Source organism: Myotis lucifugus, unplaced genomic scaffold (assembly GCF_000147115.1).
Source record: "Myotis lucifugus unplaced genomic scaffold, Myoluc2.0 scaffold_180, whole genome shotgun sequence".
NCBI lineage: Eukaryota > Metazoa > Chordata > Mammalia > Chiroptera > Vespertilionidae > Myotis > Myotis lucifugus.
Genome location: NW_005871228.1, coordinates 575,986 through 589,031, shown reverse-complemented (window position 1 = coordinate 589,031; position 13,046 = coordinate 575,986). Strand labels below are relative to the sequence as shown.

The following is a 13,046-nucleotide window of genomic DNA, read 5'->3' as shown; positions in this document are numbered from 1 at the left end:
TGGCATTAAAAATGTAAAATAACTACTATAAATCAGAGACTAGAAAAAAATATATTTACAAAGTACTTGTATTTAAAACAGAAATACAAGTATATTGAAATATAAGTACATAAATACAAGTATATTAGGATTAATAAATACAAGTATTTATATAGATACAATATATGATAAAGGACTTGAATCTAGAATATTTAAAGAATACTCAAAATTTACTAATAAGACTATAAACAAACTAATTTTAAAAATGGACAAAGATTTGAACAATTAAAGAAAATGGAGTAAAAATAAGCACACAAAAAGGTGCTCAACATAGTTAGTCATTAGCGAAATACTCATCAAGACCACAGTGAAATACCATTCCTTACCTATGAGAATGATAAATTAAATAAATTAAATACACTGACCAGATCAAGTGTTGGTGAGTATGTGGAGGAACTGGAACTCTCACGTATCCAGCTGATTGGAATATAAAATGGTCCAAACACTTTGGAAAACAGTTTGGCAGTTTCTCATTCAACATTATGTATCGTGTGTGCGTGCATGTGTGCACATGTGTGTAAAAATCTAAATCTATGCTTCATATACTAAAGTTTATTGATTTTTACTACCATATAGTATTCCATGATATCTATCCAGTAGATCTCTTTTAACCATTCTCTGCAGAAAGAAAGCCATGCTTACCTTCAACGTTCTAACCCTCACTTAATCATCCCTTTTTATCTTTATAGGAATTTATATCCGAAAGTAAGATTGCTGGGCCATCAGACATATGCGCACTAAACACTGTTATATTGCTTTTCAGAATGGCTGACAAGGATAAATTCCAATCGGTAGTGCACATGTGTTTCCATTTCCCTTCTCTTTGATAACTGCCAAATAGTGATCTTTTAATTACATATTTCTTTCTATGTTTCTTACTTGGCATACTAAAGGGAGATATTTTTTATCTCCACCTGTGCACTTATTTATTTAACCAGTATGGGCTCATGGATTTCTATTTTGTTCAAGGGATTATCATCAATCAAAGTCATTATTTTGATGCTCAAATTGCCTTAGAATGGGAGTCTATTCAAGCTGGTACCTGTGTCCTTTTTAGACTTCTTAAGAGCAGCTTTAGATTTACAGAAAAATTTCACAGAAAGTACAGAGAGTTCCCACAAACCCTTCTCCACACAGTTTCTCCCTTGAGGTCAGATAATTAATTACATTCACCCTCAAATCCCCAGCATCTAGTACAGTAGTTGACACACAGTAAGTACTCACTATATATCTGAAAAATAAAAAAATAATCAATTAATAAATACAATCTGAGATAAGATACCAGTGATCAAGTTTTTGGGGATTATGAATATCCTATTAAACCATGAAAGTATTGAGCACATTCTCAGAAATAGGATTTTTCCAGTCTATTGTTGCCAACATGTGCCCTCATATAGGCTTTATATCTGAACAGCAAACTTCATACTCTGTGCTTGGAGATATCATCCAGCCTGACAACCCTCAAATACTTCTTCTCTTTAATCACAGAGGAAAAGAGAATGTTTCGAGCCATTTACCTGTTCCCTGGAAATATACCCTATGCATGTCACAAGCCCTAATTTCTTCACAAGACAAAATCAATTGATCATAGAGCCTCAGAGTTCGAATTATAAGAAATTTTTGCACTCACCATTTTATAAATGGAACATCTGCAGCCTAAAAAGGTGACATTACTTCCCCAAGGTCATAAAGCAAATTAGCAGCAGGGCTAACCCAAGTCTGTTGATCCCTCATCTTACCAAATATTCCTAAAGTGATAAAATTAATTCATCCACCCATACATAAGCCTTGCAACCAATGGTTCATTTACAGATTGTTCCAGAATCATTGTTGATAATTATTACTAAACATGAATAGGTTTAGATACTAAATTGTAAAATAACAGACAACCCTCCCCCCCCCCGCACACACACACATGCAATTATTGCTACTGATATAAAACTAAGTGACATGGTTGACCAGTGTCCTACCTAACCAATAAGTTCCTTTGGTTTGTTTTTATTGCGTGTATGTGCGTGTTTGGTTTTCTTCCTTCAATTTCTATTAGCATTACACAAAAAGGGAAGTTGGAATGTGAAAGCTCTTGTTGCACAGACATGTGACTTGTCTAAATGGCATTAAAATTGTTCAGACATTGAAATGAAAGCAAATGTGTGTGTACCTATCACACTACGTAAGGAAACCAATGTAGGCTGAGTTGCATGTCACCAAATGCCCCCCATGTGACATACAGGGAAAATGACATAATCCAAGTATTCGGCAAAAGCAGCCCACAGTAACAAATGCATCATTTCTGAAGAGGAAGAGAGAGCAGATGGCAAAGCAAGCAGTTGTAGAACAGCCAGCTTCCCCCTCCACACCTCCAAAACAAAATTTCGTTCCCTGTGTCTCATCTTCGGACCTGGGGAAACTTAGGCTAAACACTCAAGTGCCACATTAGCAGAGGCATGGCAGGAGTCCTAGGTCATGGTAACCTGGGCTTGATCCAAAGGACCTAACTTCATAGCTAGATTCTGCTTCTTACCTTCCATGCTACCTTAAACAGTTACTTAATTTCTTTAAATTTTATTTTCTCATCTATAATGAAGGATTAGTACAACTCTATAATGTTAAAGGACACATTGAAATGAAAGTTGCTTCATGAACTACAAAGTACTCAGCAAATGTTAAAGTTCTTTAATTAAAAAATAACAGATTAGTTTAAACTAATAGTTAAGAGCCAACCTGAAACCTAATAGCATATGTTGTACACAGTGTTCAGACCAAGCTGATCAGAGCTTCGTTGTTCCTTGTCAAGAATGGTCCCTGAATTTTGTCTGTCTCTGTGTTAAAAAGTCACCATGACTTTATTCCTATCACAAAAGTGGGCTAAATCTATTTCATTCATTACTCATTCAATAAACATTTGCTGAGCATCAATTCTAAGCCGTGCATTAGCTAAGGGACAAGAAATATAGTAGCTGAAGCTTTGTGGCTGCTAAATTTTTTTTTAAGATAATTATCTCTTTTTCTTAGTTGCTATTGCTTAAAGGGCAGGCATACTAGAAAACAAAGTAAATATTTAATGACATCAAGAAAGTGATAGACATTTCTGGATGATTTGTATGTAAGAAATAATAATGACTTACACTCCTAGCATTTTCTTAAAAAGTGATTTTATAGATGCTAACTCCGTGGTCGGCAAACTGTGACTCGCGAGCCACATGCGGCTCTTTGGCCCCTTGAGTGTGGCTCTTCCTAAGCCTTAGGAGTACCCTAATTAAGTTAATAACAATGTACCTACCCATATAGTTTAAGTTTAAAAAATTTGGCTCTCAAAAGAAATTTCAATCGTTGTACTGTTGATAGTTGGCTCTGTTGACTGATGAGTTTGCCGATCGCTGGCCTAGTGTATTTTGCTGAGGCAGAGTCCCAGGACTCTACAGTCCTCAACCTCATACATGGTAGAAAGGCAGGTAAAACAGGCATTAGGAAAACCATCAAAATGATGCTAAGTGATTTCAATAATCGCTTTTGCTATTGTTTTAATCCCGCATAATACATTTACTTGTTCCTTCACTGATATTCTGTTAACTACAGAAAAAACTCCCAAACGATGAAACTAGACCAAAATAGAACACTACTAATTGGCAGATCAATAAAGTACTCCATTCTGTTTGCATAAATAGATATTTTTGATGGCAATCCTTTGCTTTGATGGCAACCAAAATAGATTAACTGGATCTTTAATGGATGTATATAGACACTATGCCCCAAGATGGTCATTCGTGTATTCAGGCAGATGGTAGAAATGGAAGAAGGGAGGGAAGAAGGGAAAGTGGCTGTTGCAAGTGGGTGCCACACTGGGCACGTGATATATTTTAACTCTTCGAAGCTTCATAATAACCTTAGGTTAAATTTTACAAACGAGGACACAGAGGCTCAGCTAAGACCCAGTCTCATCTCCTTGCCCCACCACCTCCCATTATCTTTGAAATGATCTAATGTGTAAGGGCCAAGGCACAGATGTGTTATGGAAGAGCACCTAGGCTCCCGATTCACCTTGGAGAGGCCAACACTCAAGTGTCATGATTCAGGAATTGGGTGTGCTGTCAAGGTCACAGATTGCACACTTGAGATACTTTAGCCTGGGAACAGAGTGGTCCCGGAGAAAGGTAAGAACTAAGGGCAGAGCTTTAAAACATATAAATTTGGTGTGGCTCGGTGGCTGAGCGTCAACCTATGAATCAGGAGGTCATGGTTCAATGCCTGATCAGGGCATATGCCTGGGTTGCATGCTCAATCCCCAGTGTGGGGCATGCAGGAGGCAGCTGATCAATGATTCTCTCTCATCATTGATGTTTCTATCCCTCTCCATCTCCCTTCCTCTCTGAAATCAATACAAATACATTTTTTAAAAACACAAATTTGGAGGGTGGGGAGGCAGAGAGGGAAATGCAAGATGGGAAAGAACTAGAAAAGTACAAATCCATAGAAGTCAAGTATGTGTTAAGAAAGGATGGGTGGTCAAAAGCTACAGCAACCAATAAAAAAAGGGGCTAAGAAATGACCTCAGGACTTGGGATAAAATCTTAAAACAAGAATGTCAGTAAAATGGGTGGCATTAACTTTACTTTTTAAATGACTGTAAAACATGATAATGCATTTTAGGATAGAAAATTGGTAGGTCCCAGAGGGCAAAGGTATCACCATAATTCCACCCTGATGTGATTAACTTTTTAAAAGAATATTTCAGCATATTTTCTTCAAACCTTATGAGAACTTTACACAACTGAAATCATACCAAATATGTAATTTTGTGTGCCAATTATTTAATATGACATGATTATGAATATTTGCCCAGATCCTTAAAAACTCCTATTACTGCTTAATCTTGCATTCTACTGAACCATGGATACCAAGGGTAAGGTCAATGTTTTATTCTTTTTCTGTATATTTCCATAGAACACAGCCAGTTATTTAGATATTTAAAAAATATATTCAAAAAATATTTATTGAGTGGAATGTGAACACCAGTACACTCTCATCTCCCCTCCATTTACCAATCCTCTGAAGCCCTGTGTCAGTGGCTCACTCTATGGTACATTGTGTCTGCTCTCAGGATGTGTTACTTTGCCTGTTTCAGATATGTATGCTACCCTAACTAGATAATGTGTTTTTATGAGAAATAAGTCCATATCTTCATTCCTCTTATATCCTTTGCTTTCCAACTTAAACAACAGTGCCCACCATAGTGTCCCTTCCATAGAAGACAATTTAACCTCATTAAGTTAAATTATATCTATAAAAATTCAAAGAACCACCATACTTCTCTTAGCACCAAGAGAGCCTTCATTTTCTCCCAAGTTTCAGTCCTTAATTTCAAATCCTCTTTATGCTTTTTCTCCCCTTCTCTTCCCCTTACAGTAGACTGAAACTATATAGGGGGGGGGTGTATGTATGTGTGTGTGTGTGTGTGTGTGTGTGTGTGTGTAAGAGAGAGAGAGAGAGAGAGAGAGAGAGAGAGAGAGAGAGAGAACTGGAAAAATTTTGTAGCCATGGAATATCATCTTTCTTTCCTTGAACTCTTGACAGGTCATCAAGCAGAATAATTCAAACTTGAGCTGAATTAAAAGAAGTAAAGTATCCAGAACTAGGAAGAAAACATCATGCTCTGCTCTGTGATATTCAGTAATCCTAGGAATACTGTGTTCAGTTCAAAAGACAAACACTATAAAAGAAAACTAGGAGGAGAATAACATCAAAGTGAAATGCCCAAGAAGGTGACAAGTCTCAAAAACATGAGTGATATTAAGGGAGCTATTTTCATGTAGGGGATGGATTAGATGACATAGGGGGTCTTGTAAGTCATAGAAAGTTTTTGACTTTTCTCTGAAAGAGCAGGAAAATAGGTTTTGAGCTGAAGAGTGATTTAATTTGGGTTTCTGGAGGAACATTTTGTTGAGAATCTACACTAATAAAAAAGAAAGATGCAAATTGACCGTACCTTCACAACACCCACCAGCCAATCAGGAGTGAGTATGCAAATTAACCCAACAAAGATGGTGGGTTAATTTGCATGCACAGGCACCGAGCGGCTGGGGCGGGGAGTTCCGCATCATCCCAGCTGCTCCGGGCCTCGGGGAAGCGTGGGATGGCAGAAAGGCAGCTCCGGGCCCCAAGGAAGGCAGAAAGATGGTTCCGGGCTGGAGCTAAGGCAGTGCCGGCAGCCAGGAGAAGGAAGGCCCATTCTTGCACGAATCTTCATGCATCAGGCCTCTAGTAGATTATAAAGTGGTAAGAGTGGAAGTAGGAAAATCAAGTAGGAGGCTACTGCAAAAATCCAGAATCTATGAATCCAAAGAGTAGAGCATCCATTGTGTGGAAGTCATAGGTGGACATATAGTATGGGTTGACTCAGAAGGCAATGAGCTCTCTGCCATCAGAGGTGTACAAGTACAAACCACTTGGCAAGGACATTGAAGAGCTGAGCCTTCTAACCAAAAGATCATTTCCAAGCCTTACCTACAACCTACCCATACCCTCATATAAGCCTAATAACTCTACAACCATGCTCACAATTTATGTTTTATTATAAAAGCACTAGAGGCCCAGTGCATGAAATTCAGGGGGGGTGGGGTGTCCCTCAGCCCGGCTTGCCCCCTCTAGCAATCCAGGACCCCTTGGGGGATGTCCAACTGCCGGCAGTTGGATATCCCTCTCACAATCTGGGACCACTGGTTCCTAACCACTTGCCTGCCTGCCTGCCTGCCTGATCTCCCCTAACCACTTGCCTGTCTGCCTGATCACCCCTAACCACTCACCTGCCTGCCTGATCACCCCTAACTGCCTCTGCCTGCCTGCCTGATCACCCCTAACCACACTACCTGCCTGCCTGATGCCCCTAACTGCTCGCCTGCCTGTCTGATCTCCCCTAACCAGTCACCAGCCTGCCTGATGCCCCAAACCACTCTGCCTACCTGCCTGACCACCCCTAACCGCTCACCTGCCTGCCTGATCGCCTGTAACCACTCACCTGCCTGCCTGACCGCCCCTAGCTGCCTTGGCCTCAGCCCCCACCACCGCGGCTTCATCCAGAATGACATCTGGAAGATTGTTTGGCTATCCGGTCTAATTAGCATATTACACTTTTATTATTATAGATTATTATAGATAATAATTCACTGTAAAAAATCAGGAATTGGGGATCTAGTTAAGTCAAAAGGAAAGAAATAAAAATACAGTTCTAACATCCAGAGGTATTCACTGATAGGACCTTGGCATATATTGTCCCATTACATTTTCTTGGCACCTATATCATTAAATAGATAGAAAACATGGGGGTTTTTTCTAACTAAATAAGATTACTATCTTTATGGTATTTTATAACCTTTTAAAATTCAATGTACGATGAATATATGCCCCTGTCAATTTATACTAACTTCCAGAATCAGACATCCCCTAGAATAGCCCCTATAACAGCTGTGAAGTAATGGGTAATGCTGACAGGATACACTGAGTGTTTGGAGATTTAAATGATAGGATTATGTCTTCCTCATGCATGTCTCCACCTATCTTTAAGAGGGATATTTTGAACCATCTCCCATTATGACATTTCACAGTCCTCTCCCAGTTTCAGCACCCTACCCTCCATCATTATAACAAGCTATATCCCATGTCAAGTGACAAGAAAATAATCATGAGAGAGTGAAGGAACACCCATCATCCTAATTGAGCCTCAGAGGTGTCATCTTACTTTTCCCTTGTTACCTCTGGGCATCTTATGATATTACAGCAGTCATCCATCCCATGAGCACTTAAAAGTTTCCAAATGACTGTGAGCTTTATTCATCACCTTAGCACCAATGGTAACACCTTGATATTTTCTCAGATACAATATCTGTAGAGTATTTCAACAACAAATATTTGTTGAGTTTCTACTATGTACCAGGCAATGTTCTCAACATTTGGAAAAAAAGCAATGAACAAAAGAAGAAAAATCTCTGTTCTGGTAGAGCTTTTATTCTTGTTGGAGAAATAAGACAATAAAAAAATTAAGCATGTTTGATGATGATAGCTGCTATGGAGGGGAAGAAAGCTAGCAAGAGGCCTAAGTAGTGACATGAAGCTTGAAGACAGGCATTGTGTTTTTAAATATTGTCAGGAAAGTCCTTGACACAGAAGGTGGCTTTAGAATGCAGACTGAAGTAGGGGAGGAAGGAACCATGACGGTAAGAGGGGAAGAAAATTCTAGGCAGTAGCCTAAGGCAGGAAAGTACTTGGGCATGTTCTAGGGACAGCATGGAGGTCAATGTGGGTGGACAAGAGGGAGGAGAAAAGTAATAAAAGATGAAGTCAGAAAAGGTGGCCAGAGGCAAGATCACATAGGGCCTTATATATCCTGGAAAGTCTTGAACTTTTCTCTGGGGAGATGGAAACCCGTGGTGAGTACTGAGCAGGGAAGAGGGACATGACATAACTTGGTTTTGGGGAGGATTACCTCGTTGGGAATAGAGTGTAGAGGGCAAGAGTAGAAGCAGGAGGACCAAGTAGGAAGCTGGAACAATCCAGGAAAGTGACTTGGAGCAGAGGGCAGCAATGTGGGTGGGAAGACGCACTCAGATTCTGCATAGATTTTGAAGATGCAATGTCAGGTGACTACTTTGATATGAGGTGTGAGGAAAAAAGGAGAGTCAAGGATGCCACCAAAGTTTCTGTCCCTGGAAACAGAAAGAACTGAGTTATAGTTTACTTAAAAGGGAGCACTGTGGAAAAAGCAGGTGTGCAGTGGGGGCAATTAAGAACTCAGGTTTGGATATTTGAGTTGATTAGCCATCAAAGTGCAAATATTAACTAAATAGCTGAACATATTAGTCTGAGTCTTGGAGAGAAGTCCACGTTAGCAATTAGGGAGTTACCAGCACATAGATGGTATTAAGACTAGAACAGATTACCAAGGTAGCAAATGTAGAAAGAAAATAAATAGGTAGCCTGTGAAGTCAACACTCCTTTTAGCAGAATGTCTGTGGGCAGTCTTCATCTGATTTTTTTTTCAAGATTCTAATATCTAGACACCCCCTTGGTTCTTATTCTGGCTTTAGACCTTAGATTTGGGTTTTCAGGATCTCCTCCCCCGACACCCCCTCATTATGTTGCTCCAGGGTCTCATCCCGTCCCTGACCTTGCTTAACTTTGCTGACCCAATCCCCATTCCAGATTTGGTGCAATCATATTCCTTTTATCAATCCGGCACACCTCAGGAGTTTGCCTCATTCAGGCCCCAAGAGCACAAAGAAAGAAAATCCACCCATCTAAGCACTCTCACCCTGGGACGGGGGAGAGGTTGTTGGGGACCACCTGTCCTGGATGCTCATCTTCCAAGGACCCCCTCTGAAAGCTGTCCACCACTAAAGCCTTCCTTTATTCTGGCCCACGAAGAAACTAGTTTTCCTCACTCTCCTGACCCTGATCGACCTCAGTGACCTGGGACAAGAATAAGAAGAAAGAGTGGAACCTCAATAGTGACCTCACCTGAGATTCACAATATGAAGTACAAATTTATACAATCCTATCATGTGCCCTTGAGAACTAAGAAAAGCTTCCACTTTTAGATGAAAGGTTTTACTCTCCCTAAAAAACAATGCTTATTGAGAGAAATGAAAAGAAGGGTGGTTGTTTTAAATCAGTATGACTAATGTTAAAAAACAGCTGGTAAGGAATACTAGGTAATCACATACACACAAGCTACCAATTGGGAACACATCAGTGTTATACCTACCATAATTTAGTCCTCCCTTCTCCTTGTAGTCATTCAGAGTGGCAGCTGCGATCTTGGGCTTTGCACATTAGAGGCCATTAGGAAAAGCAACATGATTCATCATCTTCTGCTTACGTTATTTTAACTTAGTCATCTGGGGGCAGATCTTCTGAGGCACCAACAATAGTCTGAGACTAGATTGATTTTCTTCCTTAAATAACTTGTGAATTTTTTTAAACTGTTGAAATTTTTTGCCATTTCAAATAAAGATGCTTAAAATCTTAGAGTTAGAAGGGAACTTAAAGGTCACCTAAAACAATCTTTCACCCTCATGAGGCTATCTATATATATAAAAGCCTAAGCGACCATCAGACTGTTCAACCATTCACCTGGTAGCTATGATGCACAATGACCACCAGGGGACAGACTTTCCAACCAGTAGAGGAGGGAGCCCAATTCCTTGTGGAATCAGCCGTGGGTTAGGTTGCTGCTGGGGCACTATCGGCCCTGAATCTGCTTCACCCACAACCCGGACCCAGAGAGGAGGGAGCCCAATTCCAGGGTTCATCACCCGAGAACCACCTTCTCACAATCCAGGATTCCTTGGGGGATGACCAAGGGACCCCACTGGTGCAAGAATCCGTGCACCGGTCTCTAGTCCTCTAGAACATTCCTGCCATTTAGTTTTTCAGCTAGCTCTCATTTTCAGAACATTTTCATTAATGTATTCCTATATAATCAATCAACAATTTCTCATATTTCCTTCTGGATTAATCCAGGAATAAATTATTTTCTTATCCACACAATACCTCTTCAACAGAGGCAGATTTTTTTTTGTTTTGTCTTCTCATATACAGAATAAACATTTGTGGTTTCTCTAAAATGTCCTTTAGAATTCTCAGTATCCCAGATACTCCCCTTTGAATGGATTTCTCTCTTGGAAAAATGGTGCGAAACTTTAACATGAGGCTGCAGATGTGATCTGGCCAGAGCAGAGTTCACCGGGACTCAGTGGACACAATGCTTCAACGGGTGAGAATTTACCTTTCTTGGAAGCCGTGTCACACTGTTGACCCATTGAGTTTGCAGTCACACAAGCTCCTGGGGTTCTTTTCAAATAGTCTGCATTGCTTTCAGGGTGTCCCTGGTTCTATAACACAAGGATTTGCTTTTTAACCTAAATCCTGCATTGCTTTCAGGGTGTCCCCCCAAAATGTATACACACACTTTGAATAATTATAAAGGCAGTGTTTATTAAAATACATTTTATTTTCAAAATTGAGCTACCAGCTGTTAAAGTGTGTAATCATTTTTGGGTGACACCCTGTATTTACAACTACCAAATTTTAGCTTGTAGCCTTTGACCCAACATTTCAGGTATTAAGACAATTTAACGATATCCACTGTCCCCCAAATTCATTCTCCAAAAATATGAGGAGTGTCTTCAATTGCTTTATCTTTGGTGACAGTTCTAGATATCCAAGGATAGAACCAGAGCAGTAGAGACATGAGTCCTTTAATCAATGACCTTGAATAAATCAGCTGTCGAACTAGGGGCCAGTGGTAAAAGTATTCCCTGACTACCAGAGAGTTGCTTATCTTGATGGCATTCTCAAGACCCCTAGCCCCCAACTGCCCATAGGTGTTTTTTGCATGACAGTGCTTTTGCCTACACCAAGAAGCAACCTTTGAAACTCACCACTGCATTCCATGTAAGGATGTCCTGAGAAGATGGTTTCCTATATGACATATGTCCTCTTTACAAGAACCCACAGAAGATTCTCTCTACTCTCAGTACTGTTTTTCTTTTTCATAGACACTTTTATTTATGATGTTTCCTCTTTGCTTGCACTGTTAAAAAGCCCACAGCAAAATTTCTAAACCACATCTAGAAAGTGTATGGAACAAAGAGTATAGAATAAAAAAAAATCTCATGACACAAATTTTATGGACCCATCACACACTCGTGGTTTTGTCTAATTCTCCCTAACCGCCGTGTTTTAGCTTTACCTTAATTTACTCACTTTTTTGCCTCATTTTATTGAATTTTAGGATTGTTAGAGCCATCAAAAATCTTTTTAGAACAAAGATAAAGATGAGCCTGGCTGTCATGGCTCAGTGGTTGGGCATCGACCTATGAACCAGGAGGTCAGGGTTCGATTCCCAGTCAGGGCACGTGCCTGGGTTGCGGGCTCGACCCCCATTGGTGGGGGTGGGGAGTGGTGGTGCAGGAGGCAGTCAAAGGATGATTCTCTCATTGATGTTTCTATCTCCCTCCCTCTCCCTTCTTCTCTGAAATCAATTATATATATATATTTTAAAGATGCAAGAGTGACAGATAATCCAGGCCACATTTCTCTAAGTATTTTACCCACAAGGATATCATGAGAATTTTGTTAGATGCTTTGCTACATCGAAACACACTATGTCTACAAAATTCATGTGTTCCACAGGACTTACAATCATTGAAAAGGGAAAAAAGAAAAAAAAGAAATGTCCTGATCCTGGTGAATTCACCCTAGCTCCCAACAATCACTGCTCTCTTTTCTAAATGCTTACAAATCATAAGCAGGGTTGCATTTTTAGAATTTTTCCAGGGATTGTCATCAAGCTGGCAACTCTCATTTGGTGGGGTGGGGGTGGGGGTGCATATTTTCTTCTTCCTTTAGAAATTGGAATATTTGCTTATTCCAGTTTTTCTGGAATTCCTCCTATCCTCCATGTCTTTTCAAAGATCACTGAGAATAGCTGTGAATCCTTAACTGCCAGTTCTCTCAGTCTCCTGGGGCAAATAATAAATGCAGTGAACTTTATATTTAAGTCCAAGAAAAATTAGGCATCATTGTTTTGAGAATGAGGTTTCAAGTATGTTGCAAGCTGTTAGAGTGTTTAAATTACAATAATTAGTATTTTGTGCAAGTAATTTTATCCCAATTATAAACCTCAAAAGAGATAAGTAAGAGATATTAAGGAATAAAAATGTGTTGAGTACTTACTATGCACAGGTACCATGCTAGGTGGTTTATATATTAGTTCATATTCATAATAGTGTTATGATTTTAGTTATTGTCCATTTTACAGATGAGAAAACAAGGTTTCAGAGAGGGTAAGTAGCTGCCCAAGATCACAGAAATTGCAAGGCTGGATCTTAAACTCAAAGCTCATGCTTTCCCCCTCATATCAGACATGAAATTGGGAGAAGTAATGTAAAAGGGTTGGCCAATTATAACCTTTATCTGCTTGGAAGATGCCAGCCATGAGGTTTGTGCCT

General features: G+C 39.7%; 1 long non-coding RNA gene across 1 annotated transcript in view; it reads right to left on the bottom strand.

Annotated features, from left to right (window-relative positions):
* Positions 1-13,046, bottom strand: part of LOC106698436 — a 101,014-nt gene that overhangs the window by 14,568 nt on the left and 73,400 nt on the right. The window lies entirely within an intron of this gene.